At 33.2% G+C, this 19,675-nt stretch overlaps 1 protein-coding gene across 1 annotated transcript in view; it reads right to left on the reverse strand.

Moving 5' to 3' along the window:
- Nucleotides 1–10,505, reverse strand: part of LOC123564320 (glutamate receptor ionotropic, NMDA 2B-like) — a 150,982-nt gene extending 140,477 nt beyond the window's left edge. The window contains exon 1 of the mRNA XM_045357821.2: nucleotides 10,360–10,505. The gene's annotated coding sequence lies outside the window, so the exon portion shown is untranslated. The remainder of the gene's footprint in view (nucleotides 1–10,359) is intronic.
- Nucleotides 10,506–19,675: the final 9,170 nt, after the last annotated feature.

The raw sequence follows: 19,675 nt of genomic DNA on the forward strand, positions 1-19,675 counted from the left end.
GACTCGTGGCAATACTAATAAATACCTTGTCGTAATGCGACCTTTATGTTATGATTAAGTATAACTCGAGGGTCTCTCCGCCAATTTATGCTGTAAAACTGCAGTCATTTATTGTTCTGTAATAGGATTATAGCATAATACTGTAATATATCAAGATACTACTGTCTGCATCATCCACAACCAAAACGCCGCTGCTGCTATATTGCTTAGATTTTACTTGCAATTGTAAAAAAAACACATAGTCATACCCTTAATACACTGTACAAGTAAAACAGTATTGAAAACCTTTGTGAATGAATATTTTTGTTGTAATATTTTGTTTAAATCTTCGGAAGCATAAAACGAAACCAGAAAAACTGACAGCAGAATCTGCTTGATTATTTCCTTTCATATTGATAATTAAAAGTCGAACATCACTCACACACCTAGCACCGTCTAAGGAGAAGTCGGACATCACTCACACTCCTAGCACCGTCTAAGGAGAAGTCGAACATCACTCACACTCCTACCACCGTCCAAGGAGAAGTCGAACATCACTCAAACACCTAGCACCGTCTAAGGAGAAGTCGAACATCACTCACACTCCTAGCACCGTCTAAGGAGAAGTCGAACATCACTCACACACCTAGCACCGTCTAAGGAGAAGTCGGACATCACTCACACACCTAGCACCGTCTAAGGAGAAGTCGAACATCACTCACACTCCTAGCACCGTCTAAGGAGAAGTCGAACATCACTCACACTCCTAGCACCGTCTAAGGAGAATTCTTTTAAAAGGTAAAATTGAATGTAAAGATCTTGAACATAAAAACCGGCACTTTTTAAATGCCGAAATGCAGCACTCAAGACTTTCAGTAAATATGTCGGGTTGAATTTTAATGTAAAGCTGGGATTTATACTAACGTAGTATGAAGCATTTGATGTTTGATTAAAACATCAGTGTAGCACAACTGTTTCTATCAAAATAAGAAAATATGTATCTAAAGGCGATCTTACTCTTCTGACAAATTGTTATTAAAATATATTACTTATAAATGCGGCGTATTTCAGCACTCAGCACTGTAATATTATAACTTCAGCTTTATATGTAAACACAAGTTTGGCAGCCGTCATTCGCACGAAATCATTTTCAAGGTTACAAATCCCCTTGATATTTTGATATAAAAAGAGATGATATAAAATCCGTCATTTACTGATCTCTTAGTTCCTTACTGATGACTGTGAGCAGTATATCAACACACGCGGAACTGTCAATGTATCCCAAAAGAAATTAAGAGAAAATATCCAGTTTGTTTCCCGTTTTGATAAGGGAATATTGATCTAAGCTTTCTTATGTATACTTTAGTATGTTTACATTTAATTTCTGTGAGTGATTCTATCTCCATGGGTCGGTAACCGTGATAATATTACGTTGTTGTTTTTTCAGTAAAAATGGTGACTATATAAATAAGACAGAAACATGGTACAATCATACTATTGTTTTCTTGGAAAATACACTGATGATTACTGAAAGGTGTTTTGTAGTAAAAGCATTAGCGCCTGTGATTACATTCAGACATTCAGACAGCGTGTTTGTTCCATTGCAAAAGCTGATAGAACATATTTATTCTATATTCATTCTGTACCGCTAAATGGACGGGAACATGAAATGATCTCATCGATAAGGGATCATGTTTAATTTGTTTACTTCCTGTCTTTTATACAGTCTGATCTAAAACATTGTTTGACTGTCATTTAATATTAGCCGCGCCATGGGAAAACCAACATAGTGGGTATGCGCGGATGCGCAGGCTGGTCTGGATCCATGCTGTTCGCTAATAGTTTCTCCAATTCCAATAGGCTTTAAAAGCGAACAGCCTGGATCCATGCTGGTCGCATACCCACTATGTTAGTTTTCTCATGGCACGGCTCATATAATATTTTGTGTTGTTTCTTTTTCTAGTTATAATGCCGTAACATTATGTTTGTAGTTAGTTAATTCTTCATTTTCCCAAGAAGAGAACCAAGGCCATTTGTAAATGTGCTATATATAAGTAAATTATACCCATCGTACTCTAGCAAGTCGTTACGCAGCAACAATGGCCATTTACACCGCTAACGCATAGATAACGTAATTACTTCGCCGATCACAGTATTTCAGATAAAAAATTTTGTCTAGACGATACGGTAACAGTCACTCAAATTATCATTGGATTCACCATTACAACCGAGTTAAAATAAGCCATTATGACATTAATGAAAAACACTGTAGTTGATTGTTATGTCTGGTAAAAGTCAAAAGAAGGTAAAATTTGTTAAAGAAACTTTTGAAATTCGTAAAAATACCCTTGAAAATCTAACTGTTTCATGAAATGTAAATTCATATTTATTTGTAATGCTATTATATATTTGTATTGTATGTCTTTGCCATACTTTCTGTGTATTTATGTAAATGGCCAAAGGCAAATTGTTTTGCTGGTTATGCCAATAAACTTGAAACTTGTTATTCCAGTAAGGAAATATATTCCATAACAAAGCGCATTGATTGAACAATTATTTTAACAATTATATAAAAATTAACGTCGCTTAAATCAAAGGCAGCGTCAAATATCGTAATAGTATAAGTAATGAGTGTAGAATGGATGGCTTCCTTATTTGTTTACACAAAAATGTCGATGTTGTTATTAATGAATTGGTTAGTGCATGTGTATACAGGTGTCAAACGTTTCTAGCATGCACTCTTAACTGTGAAAAATAGCTTAATTTCCTTTTCAAAGACATTTTCGTAGACCAAATCGCTCTCTTTAAACGTGAAATTCTAATGCTGCTTCAAATACTTCACTTCCTAGTTAGTGTTACAAATATTGTATCACACTTTTCAAAAATTTCATTCTGTTTGAATTTCAGCACTTGCTGGCATCGTTCATCACCCTACGTTGACAAGTATAAGTAAAGATATTTCAAGTTTATAAGTAGAAACATGTTTGATAAGAAATCCAATGCCTACAATATATAGTTAAAGGCGACAGTTTGTTAAAATTTCTTGATAAATTAACTATTAAGAAAGCTACTACCTTCTGCTTACACTTCAGAAACAGACATAAACTTTATTTTTTACCAAATAAGCAAATAATTAATTATTAGTATTATTAGTCTCAACTGGTTAATCAGAGTCGGGGACTAAAGGATTGCGCTTTTCTGTCCGTCTGTCCACCCGTCATTTCGAATTTATATTTGCGTTGGAACTGTAGGTAACTGTTCTTTGTCTTTGATGTCATTCGTTCCTTATTCTTTACTCTGTCAACCATGAACTGATTTTATTTTTATACTACTTAGGCTCACCCACTAAGCTCATAATTGAGAGCACATAGTTATAGTATTTTAATACAATTCTTCGTTATGACAAAACAACAGAAAAGAACAAAATTGCATTTCTCATTTTGTAATAGGCCAGAATTGTTCAAATAATTAAGTCAATGTTGCATTGTTAAACTATTCAGTATACAACATGCAACACCTAAAATGAAGCGTGATGCGTGTACTGGTATATTAACAGAATTGGTTTGAATAATTACATCTGTATGACAAGTTATTCTATGACTCAAATAATATGATATTTTCGATCACACATAATTCAAAACCAAAATATAACTTCATTTATTGTATAATTTGATACAGAATATGTAGTCCAACTAAAAATATCATCTAGACTGGGAAGTCTTCTGATTAAACAAGTTTATATACTGATTCACAACATCCCTTTGAACAACACCTTTCCCTGTTTTAAACATAAATTTAAAAAGCCTCATGGAACTTTAATAACATTTCATTTATATATCTAAAGAAAAAGGATATGGAACGTCTATATCTTGTAAAGACATATTAATTTTTCATTTTCATTTCACTGATGTGTTTTGTTCGAAAAAAATTCGAAGGCTAACTCACACAGTTAAACTTGAAGGAACATCAAAGAACAGACTAGTCATTTCAATACAAAGATGTAAGCTATTCAAAAGTATACCAAGGTTTTGCTAGATACTTAAACATTAACATTTTTACAGTTTCTGCTTTACAGTTGGCGTCTTCTCGGCGATATATGACCATTTGTGTCGAATCGCCGTAAAACCAAACTCACTCACACACTCACTCACTTAAAAATAATTTGTAGAGCAGAATCCGCTATGTTTAGATGACAGACATTTCCTGGAATATCTGTTATTCATTCAATAATTATGCTGACAACGGATAACGTTATTTTCATTTTAGTGTTGTTAATTAAGAAAAAACCTCACCAGCAGCTCGAAATGTAATGAAACTACTCCTAAACATACCAGTATTTGATACCGTGATCGTTCATCATTGTGTCACTGGTCCCTGATTATTCTCATTTTCTGAAAGTTCAAATTTGTAAAAAAAATGTGACAGTACTGATAACTGTTGTATTCTAGAGAAAAAGGGGAAAACGAATTGTCGATAAGGTCGTACACAAAGAAAATAATACGGCGGGAAGAATGGGGATTGTTAATTAAGTTATTTGATACATGTTTAGTTCTTATTTCTGTTTAGTAGCTGTTTACAAAACAATATTCTATGTTATAATTTAGATATAACTTTAAGGTGACGTATTCGTTCGATTAAATCTAATTTGCTAAAGCTTGTTCCCTAATCTATTGTTTTGAACTCGTGTATATCTATAACATTTCTGAAAACGTACGTCTTTTCATTTTCTAAAAGAATAAAATAAAGTTATTATAAATCTTAACACTTGTGACTTCAAAAATATATGTCAATGCTAGTACCATCTATTCAGTACTTCTTTAGTCCTATAACCTTTCATACAAAAGCAATATTCACGGTTGTTTGGTCTGCGAAAAGTATCGACATATAACAGATTACAAATTATTATTAGCTGTGAGACATTTTATTTATATATTAAACCTTTATATTGTCCGCACCTGTAACGTTAAACAACGTAAAAGTTGAAGACTCCGTAGTATTAACAGTTTCATGAAGATATGGCTGAAATCTCTAAGGCAGCAGCTTTCAAATACACAAACATCTGACACATGAGGCATATGCTGACATTTTTAATAACATCAAAAATATTCTACGAACTATTTGATGAGGTTCCAAATATCTCAATATAACCTTGCTCCGTTACGGAACCTGTGGGATGTTTTGTTTTTACGCGCCATAAATAAAAAATTGGCATGTCGTGCTCAGTCCCAGATATTTCTAAACGGTAAGCACGTATGATTGGCTCCTCATTAACAAACAAAAACAACAAAAGAACTCCACGAGCATACTTTTAAGACAGGATGACCCCTGCGTGAATGCTGGATGTAGATCAATTAAAATGTGACTTTCGTATTAAAGTGTAGCCTGTGTTCTTTCATTTTCATTAATTCTGGGAAACTCTGATGGTTGTCTGACGCCATTTTCTGGATTATCAAATAAATCATTGTACGCCTTGCGAGAATAGCTCCTTAATTAAAGTATCTTTAAATCCAGTGGAAAACAAACACTCGTGTCGATTAATTTTGATCTTTATCGTCAGAAAAATTAGTTTAAGCTACAAGGTAATGTTCTTTTGAATGTTTTGCGTCGAGTTTCGAAACAATTTTTCAAACGACGCCAGTTTGTCATGTATTTTCAAAATGACGTGGAATTGCTCTTGCAATGTCATGGAAAAGGCCGTCCTTGATATCTTACACCAATGTTATGTACACGTAAACATATGCCCTTTTCTTTCTATACAAAGTGTAAATTTAAAATGAATGTAAATATATTAAATGTACCCGGTTACCTATGAATATATCAACAATAAACTTAGTCCTAGTTCAGCAGCCAAAGTATTTTACAAAAGTCAAATAAAAATCTAATTACAATGGTGGATGTAAACAAAGATATCATATAACGGTATGTATTATAACTTGGTAATTTTAAGAACCATTTCAAGAACACTGAACTTTTTTGCCAATCCAATTATGTAATAACGTCTTTTTTCCATTGAACAAAGGGCATCCTGTCATTGATTATACTTTTCAATACCAGTTTTGATAATGATAGCAGTTTTTAGTTCTAAGGGGTGTGGGTCATGAATTACGGAAGACATTAATATCGAGGAGAATGTTAAATCATAGGTATAAATATGATATATATGTTAAAAACCACCAACTTTACAGCGTCATAAAATGGTTTTGCAAACGCTGAATAGAAAAGTCATTTATTTTATTATCTGATTCAAAAGATTTCTTCTTTCTTCTAAATATCTGCAAAATAATTGAATCTTCATGTTCAAAAACTTTTAGGGTAATTCTCTTAACTATTTACAGTTAGGTATAACCATTCTTCTGCAGAGATAAAGTCCCATTATGACTGGTCATTAGCTCACAAAAATACCTGGACGACAGACAGAGATATGTGATACCCATAAAAACAATATATATGTATTCTTATTCTAATTTGACTAACAATTTAGCGCCATGTTCGCAGCGAGAAATAGCGCTTTCGAATTTATCAAATATTTTACTTAAACACACGTTTAAAAACGAAATGTCACATAGCATAATTGTCTTAATTAATTTTCACACGCGGAGTTAGTTATTAGCTGTGCTTAATAATTCGCGGTCATTTGCGCCCGAATGGAACTACTCCGCAAGACGTATTACCATTTCCTGTCCTGGCGTGTATAAACAAAGATCGTGACGACCTACCATTTGACGCCATACCTGGGCCAATAAACAGTTCTATTATATTTTGTCTAAATTTTACAATAAAAGATATTTAGCAAAACCGTATCTGAACACTATTTATACACTCGTACACGTCGTGCGAAATAATTTCACTCGGACTACGGCCTCGTGAAGTTATTACGACCGGTGTATAACCGCCAATCGGGTATAAAAGTGTTAAAACATCATCAACCTTGACAACACTAAAATGCACTACACCTTATTTGTGCAACAAAGGGGCCCGGTGTGGATTTACAGTAAAAATGATCATATGACAGAATTTTCGCTGTAAAAAGCGCTACCTACTGTATAGGTATTAAACATGGAAACTATGTATAAAACGTCTTGCTTGCGTTCCACTGACTGCTCAAATTGTTATATATGCAGTGTGTTGGTATAGGTATTTCAATCTTTTTGTGCCAGTCATGCAGTTTCTAAGTCATTCAATCCTACATTACCAGGTTTCCCTTTCAGGTCCTGTATATATATCAAGACAGTTTTATCCATTTATTTTATCAGGCACACATCTGAAATTGATCAAACAATGTTCTTGTTATCCTTTGGAAGCTGGCCTACTACGATTCATCCTAAAGTCAATTTAACGGCTGCCAATTTTACTGCTTTTAAATAGCTCAAATAACACAGTTAAAATAAACCATTAAGAAAATAGACTATGTTCGCCATTTTGAAACGATCAACGGTGATTTATATCTACAGTTTGCATTAACAACTGTTTTACTACCAAAAATGTACCTATTACTTTCAGGAGTAGCTATTGTACATATAAATAAAAGATCTATGTATGTGCCTTCAAAAGTAAACATTCTATTTGAATGCCTGAGAAAAGTTGGTTTTTTTTTTTGTTGCAGGATATCTCCATGGGAAAACCAATATTCTAACATGGCTCGATTTGATTTCCAGTTTAACAAAGAAGGAAATCAAGCTATGAATATTCTGCGATAAACAACGGTTGATGCGCGGACCGGTAAGGGAGCACTATGACGTCAATTATGACGTCTAACTGCCGCATGATGTCCGATACATTACTCCTCGGGTAAATGAAGTCCAGAATAATATTTATTAAAATATGTCATTGAGCATGTCAGAATGAAAACAATCAACTTGAAGGAGATGCTTCTGTACTTAACCACTCGGGCTAACGCCTTCTTGGTTCAATTCTTACGCGTCTGAACTCTGAACCGTAGTATATTAGACGACAAACCACTCGAAGTCCTTAATTATTTGTTAATTACACAAGAAAATTACCTTTTGCTCATATATATTGGACAATATGACCGATAATTCACCAACATAAAACCTAACAAATCTGCTATGGATAAATGCATTCTTTACATATAAATACAGCACATGTTTGAAAAGCCACAAAAAACACATAAAGTGTATGTTTATTAAAAGGAACCAGTAAGGACACTTTATAAGAATACGGACGTGTAGATTTTTATTTTGTCCTAGAAAATGGTTGAATATTACCTAAATATTATATGCACTTTTAGACAGGGCACGACAAGGATGATATTTTGTTGTTGTTGTAATTTTCTCCCCAATAGTTTGCTAAATGGTAAATTCTAGTCAATTTGTGTTTTGTGATTTTTCGCGGTAATGAATAAATGTATATGATAGCATAGTTTGAATTTGTTAATAGTTTGAAATGAAATCAACAGCATATAGCTCCGAGGGGTAAGCTAAATCTAAAAAAACAAGTGATTTAAGTAATTTCTGAGATATTAACAAAATAACAAGTGATGGGTTAATTGTTTTGTCGGATATACAATTATTTCTAAATAGGTTTTAGCATCAAAATAGCTTCTAAAATCTTATGTTCAAATACGATTCCAAAAGTAAAATAGTCGTTAACATAACGCTTTAGATTTAATTTATATATATATATATATATATATATATATATATATATATATATATATATATATATATATATATATATATATTTTAATTTATTCTAATTGATATTATTATAGCGTCACCACTTCCAAAAGGGCCAGCCATTTTGACTTATGAAACATCTATTTTAAATAACGGATGAACTCCCTTTGGAATCCGAGTTCCCCAGGCGGATGTCGTAACAGCTAGGCTCCGATGTAAGTTACTATGTATGATCGGTAGGATTTTTGTTGAACAAATTTTGCTTAAATGTGACGGTAATTTAGAGTAATATATTTTAGCAAACTCCTTTAAAGGTGGTTAATCAGACTGTAGTCAACAAATGGATTTGTTCAAGACTAACTAATCATTTACACTTATCTGTGTTCACTTAGGTCTCTATACATGTTAGATTTACTGGATGTTTTTTTAGAATTTGATATTTCTATCCTGGTTGCCGAACCAAGATAGCTTTATTTTAGCATAAGTAAATTTAATAAACATATTATGCCTAAGGAATAATATGAATATAAGCACTATTGTATCAAATTAGTCAAAGATTTGCATTGACAAGTATATCTTGCAAAAATGCATTAGAAATGCAAATTGAAATAAAATATTATTACCTCCCTTTGCCTATCTCGGTGTGCAACCGATATAGACTGAAGATAGATAAATTCCGAAGACGCAGTTTTAAAACTTCTTCTTGTTTCAAGTAGTTAAAGTATCTCAATATTTATCAAATCCAAATGCAAAAAAAGACAACAACAGAAGATTATTCCAAAATTTTACGAAAACTAATTAACTATACATTTCCAGTATGGATCTGTCTCTATATAGTGAGTCTTTTTGTTCCTTAAACAAATCTCCAACTGAAAAATGTTAAAAAATGTTGCCCAAATGTGACTGACCACCTTTAAGGCAATTGTCCAAACTATATTCTTTTCAGTTATTACCGTTAATACTTTAGTTGGACAAGAAGAAATCATCGATGGTAAATGGTAGCCATCATGTGGTAAAAATTGATGACAGCTTGACTGAAACTGTTGGGCTTTTAGTTCTTCTCATAGAAATTCAAAATGGCAGCCATAAGCAATGTCATGATATAGAAATGTTAATGATTTTTTGAGAAAGTGTATCAAGAAATAAGGACATTTTTGAATAATTCCATTTAACTACGCTCCCAAAATGAACATGCTATGCATTACAATCCGTGTTATGCTTCATGTTTGGCAAATAACATGCAGAACAGGAAAAAAATCATTTTATACGATCTAAACATTGACACTTCTAGGTGCGGCCGATATCGATCTAATAACCATCTGAATACATATGATTCAGTCACGCGCAATTGGGTAAACTGTACAATTCTATCTACAATTACGCATATTCAATGTTCTTTCATAGCACGTCTTGAGCAACTTCGAGACTGCACAAATATCAAATTTTACTCACAACGATTAGGTTACATTTTCACATTTTATAAATCCTGAATTTTTTTTTAAAAATCTTCTATTATAGAAACTGTTTTTGTTAAGAGTTCTATGTATTTCAAGTATTTCATATTTGAATACTTTTAAATAAATCATTGTAAATCGCTTTTAATGCGTTTTAGGAAGCTTTAATACCGGTCTTCGCTTCTGTTTCTTCAGGCATTTTATATAAAACGATATTTAAATGTTTCACTTTTAGCCCCCATGTCCTGTTAATTATTAGTATAAACAAAATATTAGATATGTATACTTACATGTACGATCCTCAAATTTTATGAGCTGGTACAAACAAAACCTTACAGGTGCGTAGAATTGCAGGAGACTTCAATTTACTGAACTTGTGTATTCCTGCAATGAAAAATTATCAATCACATATTTCCAGTTATACAATGTTAACTTTACGTGAGAACAATTTTAACATTAGTCCAGATTAACAACATTCAGGAATGTGCAATCAAAATGAGATCTGTAAATTATGTTAGATCATTTTCGTGAAATTGCACGCTGGAAACAGTTTTTGTTGTCAGCAGGATTAATGACATTGAAATTACTCGCTATGTTGACTTCTTGATTTCTAATAGGAGCTCGATCATTTTTCATTATTATAGTGAAAACTGTGCATTGTTTTATAATACATTTTTTTAAATTATATCCACAATATAGAAAACGTTCAACCATGATTACATGTATTATTTGAAAAATATTAGTGGTATGTCTTCAGTTACTTGAAGTATAAAGTTTACAATATGATTTTCGGATATATCTTCGCCACACGAAAAGTGCCTTTTTGTGATTTATTGAAATTTGTTTATTTAATTTGCGTAATTATGTTTATGCCATTTTAACAATACATTTTGAAATAAGCAGTGAAATGTGTTGATTTTTTTCAGTTATTCGAGACTGTTCAGTTCTTTTTATACCTGTACGGAGAAATAATATTTTTGTCTCTACTACTCTCTCTCTCTATCTAACAAGTGTTTGGTGAGAAAAAAAATCAGTTGTATATTAAACACTTTAATTATAAGTGTTTGCTTTCTCCAGAGTCAGTTCTATTACAATTAATGTTGCCACCATACTACTTGTGCATAATACGAACGGATAATCAATGATATGTTTTGTCATCAAACCGGTATAGTTTACAGCTACGGACATAACGAAATTGTTCGGGTCAGGGAACCAACGTAAATTCAATTATATGAGACAACGATTGGTGGCGTTCATAGCGACCAACTGACAAATTTACAAATCAGCGCAAAAAGAATCCAGTTAAAGAAATGTCAGTTTTTTAATAAAGTATACTTTCCAAAATGAGTACCTTTGTAACTGTTAGTCAGCAATAGATTGACAATTAAAACTAAAATTCCTTAATCGATACCTTAATAATATTTCTGACACCATATACACGTGTAATTTGTTAGATAATATAACAAAAGTAAAACTAAAATTATTCAAAGCAGACTTGAAATAACAAAAAAAAAAAGAACTTGGTAGAATGCGTCTGCTCGCACATAATGATAACGACATTATATTCGACGTTCCCGCCGATCACGCTAAAACTCTATAGCTTTGCACAAATTACAGAATATCGCGTGAAAAAATTGTTTTGCATTTTGTCAAGATATTAGCAGCGGGTTTTAATACTTTTCACCTGTTGTTGATTATTGGTACATCCTATTTGACACTGTGCTTACTGAATATTATTGATTGTTGGATGTAGGCCCACCCAGCTCGATGCAACTCCTGATGATAATAGGACCCAACCTTGACATTTATATACTAACAGGATAGTCTGTATGTTATGGAAGGAAACTTACGGGGAGTTATGAATTCGCGATGCACCCGATTCGCGAAAAATAGCGAAAATTAAACCACCGCGAATAATACCGGATATACAGTATGCATGAAGGATTTTTATTTTATAAATACATGCTTGAGTTCTCCAAAATAAGCGTGTGCAAAATTAGTATATATTAAAAGTGCATTCAAAATTTTACTCAGTAAGGGGGTCAAACAAGTCCGGTTGCAGTATTTTAACTGTATGGTATAGGTTTTTAAAAAGAATAAAATAGTGGATTACAACAAAAATTTCCGTGTTTACAAAAAAAATTCTTAATTTTTTCAGTACTTCTAAGTGATAGAAACGTATAATTGTGGAATATCAATATGTATTAATTAGACTTTATAGACATTTCTTTCTGTGTAACAGTGATATTGTAATGTCAAGCTTAAACAGTTACAAGAAAACATATTTGATGATATTATTCTGTTGATCTGCTCCGCGTATCAGGTGAACAAAGTAACTTTCATTTTCGCCATGGGTGCTCCCGTCTTTATGAAATTTTATACAAGGAAGTTTGGCTTATACAGCAAGGTCCTAAAACAAAATTGCAGTTATTTACAGTAATGTTATGCGTTTGCAATGGTTTTCAGTGTAACATCTTTTTACTTGTATTTAAATATTACCCTCAACGAAATTAAGAATGCCCGATTTCAGTTCTCGGTTATAATATTTATTTTGTAGGAGAATTTGGTAAACCGAAATGTCTCTAAAATGAAAGGTAAGCATTGTACAGCTGGTATAAGCTATGTGTTTTGTAGAATAAGAGTGTAAGCTTTCCAGCAAAACATGTTATTCTTATTTAAGAAAGTCCGTAATTTAAAGCCAGGCTTTTCCCAATGACCGGTACTTTTCATTATCATTATAAGAGCATTTTGAAGTCCCACAGGAATATTCTTGTAATTACACTGAATGTGACAAGACATTCCCAACAAGATCGATAAATTAGAAGGATAGTAATCAAAAAGATCTACTGCTGTTAATGATTACATGTCCCCAGAATTTAAAAGAATGCTGGTTCATTTAAAATTGAACGCCTTATTTCCTTTCCCTCGTTGACTTGCGTTATCATGAAGACGTTAAATGGTACTAGTAGCTTCCTTGATTGCAGCTCAGCACGAAACATATTACCTTCCAACAGATATACAAAGTAAACAATGAAATGGAATACAACTGAAAAAGACCATACACTCATTCCCATTTTGTGTTCCTATTCCATTATAAAGAATAAATGAAAACAAAAGTTGTGTAAAAACGTCGCGCTAAATTACTTGAAATCCTTTTACACAATACTAATAAACGCAAATGGTTTACAGAATTCCAAGTTGAAACGGGCGCACATTTGGTCTATCTACGTGTAGCAGTTCTGTGAAACTTTTCCATTTAATATAGAAAACTAGTATATAGAGAATAAAATTTATGTACGTTAAACTTTTACTGTCAGGATCATAAAGATAGATAATTATAGAGAATGAATTTAATATTTTTTCTACTACATTAATCAAGTATTCAAACTTATGAGATAACAATAAACGAAATATGATATTCGAAGAAGTAGGCAGAATTATGAAACCCGGCTCAGAGCGGCCATTCATAATGCCAAAGACGTATGCAGAGTATAAAGCCTTATTGTTTCTGAGAAACCTTTTTACATGCAAAACCTCAACGAAAAGCGACTTAGTTATGACAAAATAAGGTAGAGTAATGTAAGATGCCCTATGACGTCATATCAAGGTTCCAAATAAATGAATAGTTTTTTTTTTGTTTGGGGGGGGGGGGGGGGGGAGGTTTAACGCCGTTTTTCAACAGTATTTCAATTATATAATGGCGGGCAGTTAACCTAACCAGTGTTCCTGTGTGTACCTGTACAAACCTGTTCTCCGCAAGTAACTGCCAACTTGCCCACATGAATCAGAGGTGGAGGATGAATGATTTCAGACAAATGTCTTTTATCAAACCGTCACGGAGAACATACAACCCGCCTGGGGATCAAACTCACGACCCCGCGATCCGTAGATTTACGCTCTCCCTATTGAGCTAAGCGGGCGGCTAAATACTTGAATAGGGTTTTAATATTCGGCACATTAGTTACATTAATACGACACCTGCTCACATACAAAATTCTAAATTTAATTTCCGTGCACTATGCTTTTTGAATAATAGTATATTATGATATGGGATTTCGTGTAAATACAATATATCTTAACAATGGTATTTCCAGTTGCAAAACACGAATCAATAAGAGGATCAAGAGCGCCTCAGATGCGTCTGTCAAGCCGAAGCTGATACGGGAACAATACTGGAAGACTTCGGCGACGGTGACTCGGATACCAACGTTTATAAATATCTTCAACTGTTACAGCGAAATCCTCCAAAGGGTATCTCCAGGAAGTTCCTGTCCCGCTACAAGGTCCGCGGCTGGATCCTGTACCAGTAGCGCGTCTACCAAACATATCTACTCACACCGTGGAAACAAACATAAATGTGTTTGTTTGTTTTTCTTTACTTAGATATTGTCATTTCCATTCAGGTAATCATGTCCATAAAAACATTTCTGTCATTTATTTTTGTTTGTGTTTACATGCTATTGCGCAATGCTTGTATTTCAGATGTATCTGTCTTATCTCTAATGAAATGTAGAGGATTACATAAGGACCATTTGTGAGAAATTATTTGGAAATCGGACCAGCGGTTTAGGTGGAGATGTTGCTTTAAGATTTTTCTATTTAGCTCTGGCGGTCCCTATGTGCAACCAAGCAGAACCATTTGAACACTTGTGGAAGTGGACCACCCAAGGTACACCATGGCTAAGCTTCATCAGCTTCCACACACTGTTTTCAGAGGAGATCTTCTTTAAAGAAAAGTATGGCCGGACAACCGACGGACGGACGGACGCCGTACGGGGAGCGATCACAATAGCTCACCCGAACACTAATAATTGAATAAACTTGGTTGTTATTTTGACAAAATGCAATTTAATGCCTAAAACTTATGATTTGTGTTAGAGCATTCAGACGTTTAAAGTCGATGCCGCTTTCAACATTAATGCATGGAAAAACTGCCAGAACGAGAGGGTTTAACCCAATAGTCGTTCTGTAACGCAGGAAAACATATCTTACTTTAAAGCTGCATTAAAATATTTGTTTTGTCTTTTACACCACCGCCATGGAGATATTTAAACCACCAGCATGCGCACACGTAAGCAGACTTCTTTATCATAATATTATGATATGAGTTATTCGAGTTCCTTATATTTAAACGCAACCTTTAGTAACGACCGTCTTATTCAACTGTGCAATTACTAATACTGTCTTTTATAAACTCAACGGTAGTCATATATTTATCATCAATACTTTTATGATATACTTGAGCAATTTTATACTGTATTTGTTTTTCCTAAAACTACTATACAGGTTTCTTTCCCTCACCAATTACCACAAAGATTGTTTATCGTTCATATTGTAATATATTTGTAAGACATAGTAACTTTAATTATTTTTGAAGACAATATGTTTCTTGTTCAATGCAGAACTAAACAAGACATATTGCTGATAAGTCTTTGATAATATTCATCGGAAATCCGATTTAGTTATAATATATGTGCAACGGGGACAAACATTGGCGCGGAGAGTCATTCATAAGTAGGAAAAAGGTTATCGCGTAATAGCCATGTGTTTTCAAATTATACAGAAGAATAGTCGTGCTATTCAGTAAATCCTCCTTACTAATATTAATTAAATTAAGAATTAGTATATATCAGAAACCATGTTTTAGGAAATCGGAACTATACGAACAGTTTACGTTTATGACGGTGTAGCCGGATCAATTATTAAACGCCGCGTAAAACCGATTCGTATTGTTAAAATATATTATACAATGATCCTGCTGTTTTATTTATTTCGACTCTGATATATCTTCTAGTGTAAGTAAGAAGATGATATACATAATCACTATTTCATGGAACTTGAATGACTTCAGTGCCTGCCCGTGATATTGATAAATTTCATGAGGGAACACATTCTGCGTGGGTAGACGTTTGCTGAGTTATTCTGCGGCCTTACAATCAACTCAAAGTGGGTGCATTAAGTGTTACAATGTTCTGTTTCGTTTTGATTCTAAAAACGTATTTTACATAAAACAGCGGACAAACTTCGGACAGCGATTAATATTTCATACAAAGACGGAACGGGTCAAAATATTTAGAAGTTTAAAAGAGTTTGTAGAATATTATCTGCTATTTTGTTCAAACCCAACCATACTGCTATACTGGATGCATTTTCAAGGTATACAAAGCTCAGCACGGCAACATTTATTAACTTTTAATGGTGCAGATTAATTTCCAGTAAACTTATGTTTCTTTAGTTAATGTCTAAGTCACAATAGTCTTAATAGCTAGATAGGTCATGCACCTTAATAAAACTATAACATGTTTCATACAATGTATGTATATTTTCCATTCTCGATGCAATTATAACTAAAATGTACTACACATCACAGCTTTCCACTTTTGTTGCGTTCAACATTAACATTCGTCATTAATCATTGTTTTTTAACATTACTCAAAATGATAAAACGCTCATAATACAAGCAAAAGAGTGATTAATTTCAATTTTTGTGCTGCCTTACACTAATTACTTTTACGATTACTTTCATGACGAAATTGATGGGCACAGTGCCTAATAAAGGGGTGCGCTCTGCGTACATAGCAGCCAATTTATGATTATAATGGTCGCGAAAAACCGATTCGTATTGTTACAATAGATTATACAATGATCTTGCTATTTTATTTATTTCGACTCTGATATATCTTCTAGTGTAAACAATATGCTGCAAACGAATATACACTGCCCATGTCTGTATGAAGAGAAAGCATGTATGCTAACATGATATAGTTTAGTATTTTTCATTTCTTCTTTATAAATGTATTAAATATTGACATTTCCCATTCAAAATATTTGTTTTCTTGCATTTTCAGTTGTCACGTCATTCAGGTTTTATTGCTGTACAAACGGAAAACTAAAGATACAACGGATGTTTGGACACTAAAGATACAACGGATGTTTGGACACTAAAGATACAACGGATGTTTGGACACTAAAGATACTAAGACCTATCATGTCGCCTTGTTATATTATTTAAAGGAAATACGACTAACCAAAGACTGACAAAGCAACAACTGTAACAAGTAGGGACAGAAACATATTTACATTATACTTTGCTAATGAACAGAATGGATAAAGTTTCTGAGACTATATATATAAATAAAGTATCGCCGAGGTCTCCAGATTCTATCAATCAGACACTGACGGGCTTGTGAAAATAATAAGAAAAATACTATAAAACGATGGTACTCTGAAACTGTGTTGTTTTCCCTCATTGTTTATAGAAATATCATTTACTGAATTATTATGGATCCGTCTACTCAAAATGGGGCAACATATATGAAATAAGCAAACCAGCCGCGCTTTTACAGATGGCTATTTTGTTTGATTCTTTTTCCTATCAAAGTAGCATTTCAATGTTGTGGAAGAATTTTATAAATCGGAAAAAACGTATCAAAGTTTAAAATATATTTAAAGATTTGTTAACACTGGTGTCTTTCATGTTAGATTGATGTACATTTCCGTTTATGCCGTGTTGGGCTACTTGTGATTTCTCGAATACAGCAGGGTTGTTTGTGCCGTGTGGCGGCCGTAAAATGTCTCCCCGTACCGTCAATCACAGCTGTTATATTTCAAATCGTTCAGCACGACATTTATGTTGTGTAAATAAAAATACTGTTTAATTTTGTACATTTCGACTTCGGTGGTTCCAATACACCCACTTTAAAAGCTTTGGGTATTGTTTAAAAACCCTTGAATATGGTGCAGGCGTTTTAATTTTGTCTGTTGGCAGATGCTGTGATACGCAGGCTCAATAACCACAGATCCTCTCTCTAAATTCCAGTTTGTTTAGTTCTACCAATTGTTTTTCGTTAAGGGCAAAGCCATTATTTTATTGGGGGACAACACGCCGCTTTTCATGGAATTGCACTCCGTCCATGAACAGGCTGAATCAAACCGAGGTTTATGACGTGTTGTGTTGGGGGACTTTTAGTTTTCCACTATTTTTACTTTGTTTGGCTTGTTAAGAACCGTTTGGCAACACAGTTTCTTAACATTTTGCCTGCCAGCTAACATGATACTTACAGGCGCTGGAATTTGAAATATACTTCTTACATAGGCCGATTTGTACTTATCACTGACGATTTAGAATATATCAATGAATAAAGAAATTATTGAATTTCGTATCATTTGTACAACGAAAATTGAGAGATAAGTCATGAAATACGCACAATAATTATTGTCAATCTATTCCTCTGCAATTCTCTAAGTTGTAATAATGTCTGATACCAGACCAAGTTGTAAGCTTTTCTGCTACATTTGCTATAAATATATAGTTGATCCTAAAATAAGAAACATTTCCTTTCAATGTTCACTGTCTAATATCATAATTGGTACCAAACACATTCATGAGTACAGATCTTTCCATTAATGTAATAACGGCCTTACTATGTTAAAGTAGTGATCATAACATGCCATCTTTGAAAACAAAATAATATAGCTAAATGTATAATTATCTTAGACGTGGAGAATGCGTAGTCCTTTGATACTTTAGAAACTAGGACTTAATCACCCAGTGTAAGAAGATTTGAATCTATTGATTTAAGGAGGTAGGATACCTTGTTACAAGGGTAAATTCAAATTAGGTGAACCGCAGCATGTTTTTGTATTTCGTGTAATATGAAGTTTTAACTGCTACAATCTCAATTTCGTTTGTCTCTGTCCCTTCAAGTTCAATTTTTATCCAGGTTTGAAGAACATGACCCTCCAAAGATATTTCATATTGAAAGAAGAAGGAAAATACGGATATTTAACACTTTTCAGTGTATTTTAGTTGCATTGATATCCGTAGAAGTCTGCATAATTGATAATTTTACTGGTATGCACGTTATCTTTCTAATAAAAGCTTAAAATGTATATGTCGCGGGGCTCGTGTTTCCATGGTAACGCATTTTCTCTCATTTTTAAACAATTATGTATAAAAATAGGGGTTTTCGACGGCTTCAGTGCCATTCTGTTAATGACCAACATGAAATATTTGGGGAATATTATTAGCAAAATACCAAGCACTTTACATGGTACCCTATTTTTCTTAAATTTTAAAGTAACCATGGCAACAGAGATATTTAAAATATCTTATATCTTGCTGTTTGTCGTAATTTCTTTAAAAAAAATATTGAATAAGATTATCTTTCTAGTTGATGTAGCTTTAAAACATATTATTTCTAACGTAGGTTACATTTTCGTGTTATTTGCATTTATTCAAACAAATTTCACAGCTTAGAATACGTACAGCAGTACCCCTCGTCTGCCATTTTTCATGGAAAAATCGTTCAGCGTGCTGCTATTATTCTCATGGATATTGTTGAAATGAAAATAAAAAGCCGAAGCTGTGTTTCTTAAATAGACCAGTGTCAACGCTTTTGAATTTTACATTTAGATACATAGGTCACGGGCTTCGTTTCCATGGTAACATCAATTCAATTCAAGAAACCACAATTTTCTACAGAAATTTGAACAATTTTAGATCTTAGTTTTAGTATGTAAGTAACAAATTATCAATGGAACCTGAAAAATAGGTATTATAAATCAAACTGCTAGACTTTTTTTTTGAAAATGGCCGTAACAAGT

The sequence above is a fragment of the Mercenaria mercenaria genome, chromosome 2, assembly GCF_021730395.1.
Source record: "Mercenaria mercenaria strain notata chromosome 2, MADL_Memer_1, whole genome shotgun sequence".
Taxonomy (NCBI): domain Eukaryota; kingdom Metazoa; phylum Mollusca; class Bivalvia; order Venerida; family Veneridae; genus Mercenaria; species Mercenaria mercenaria.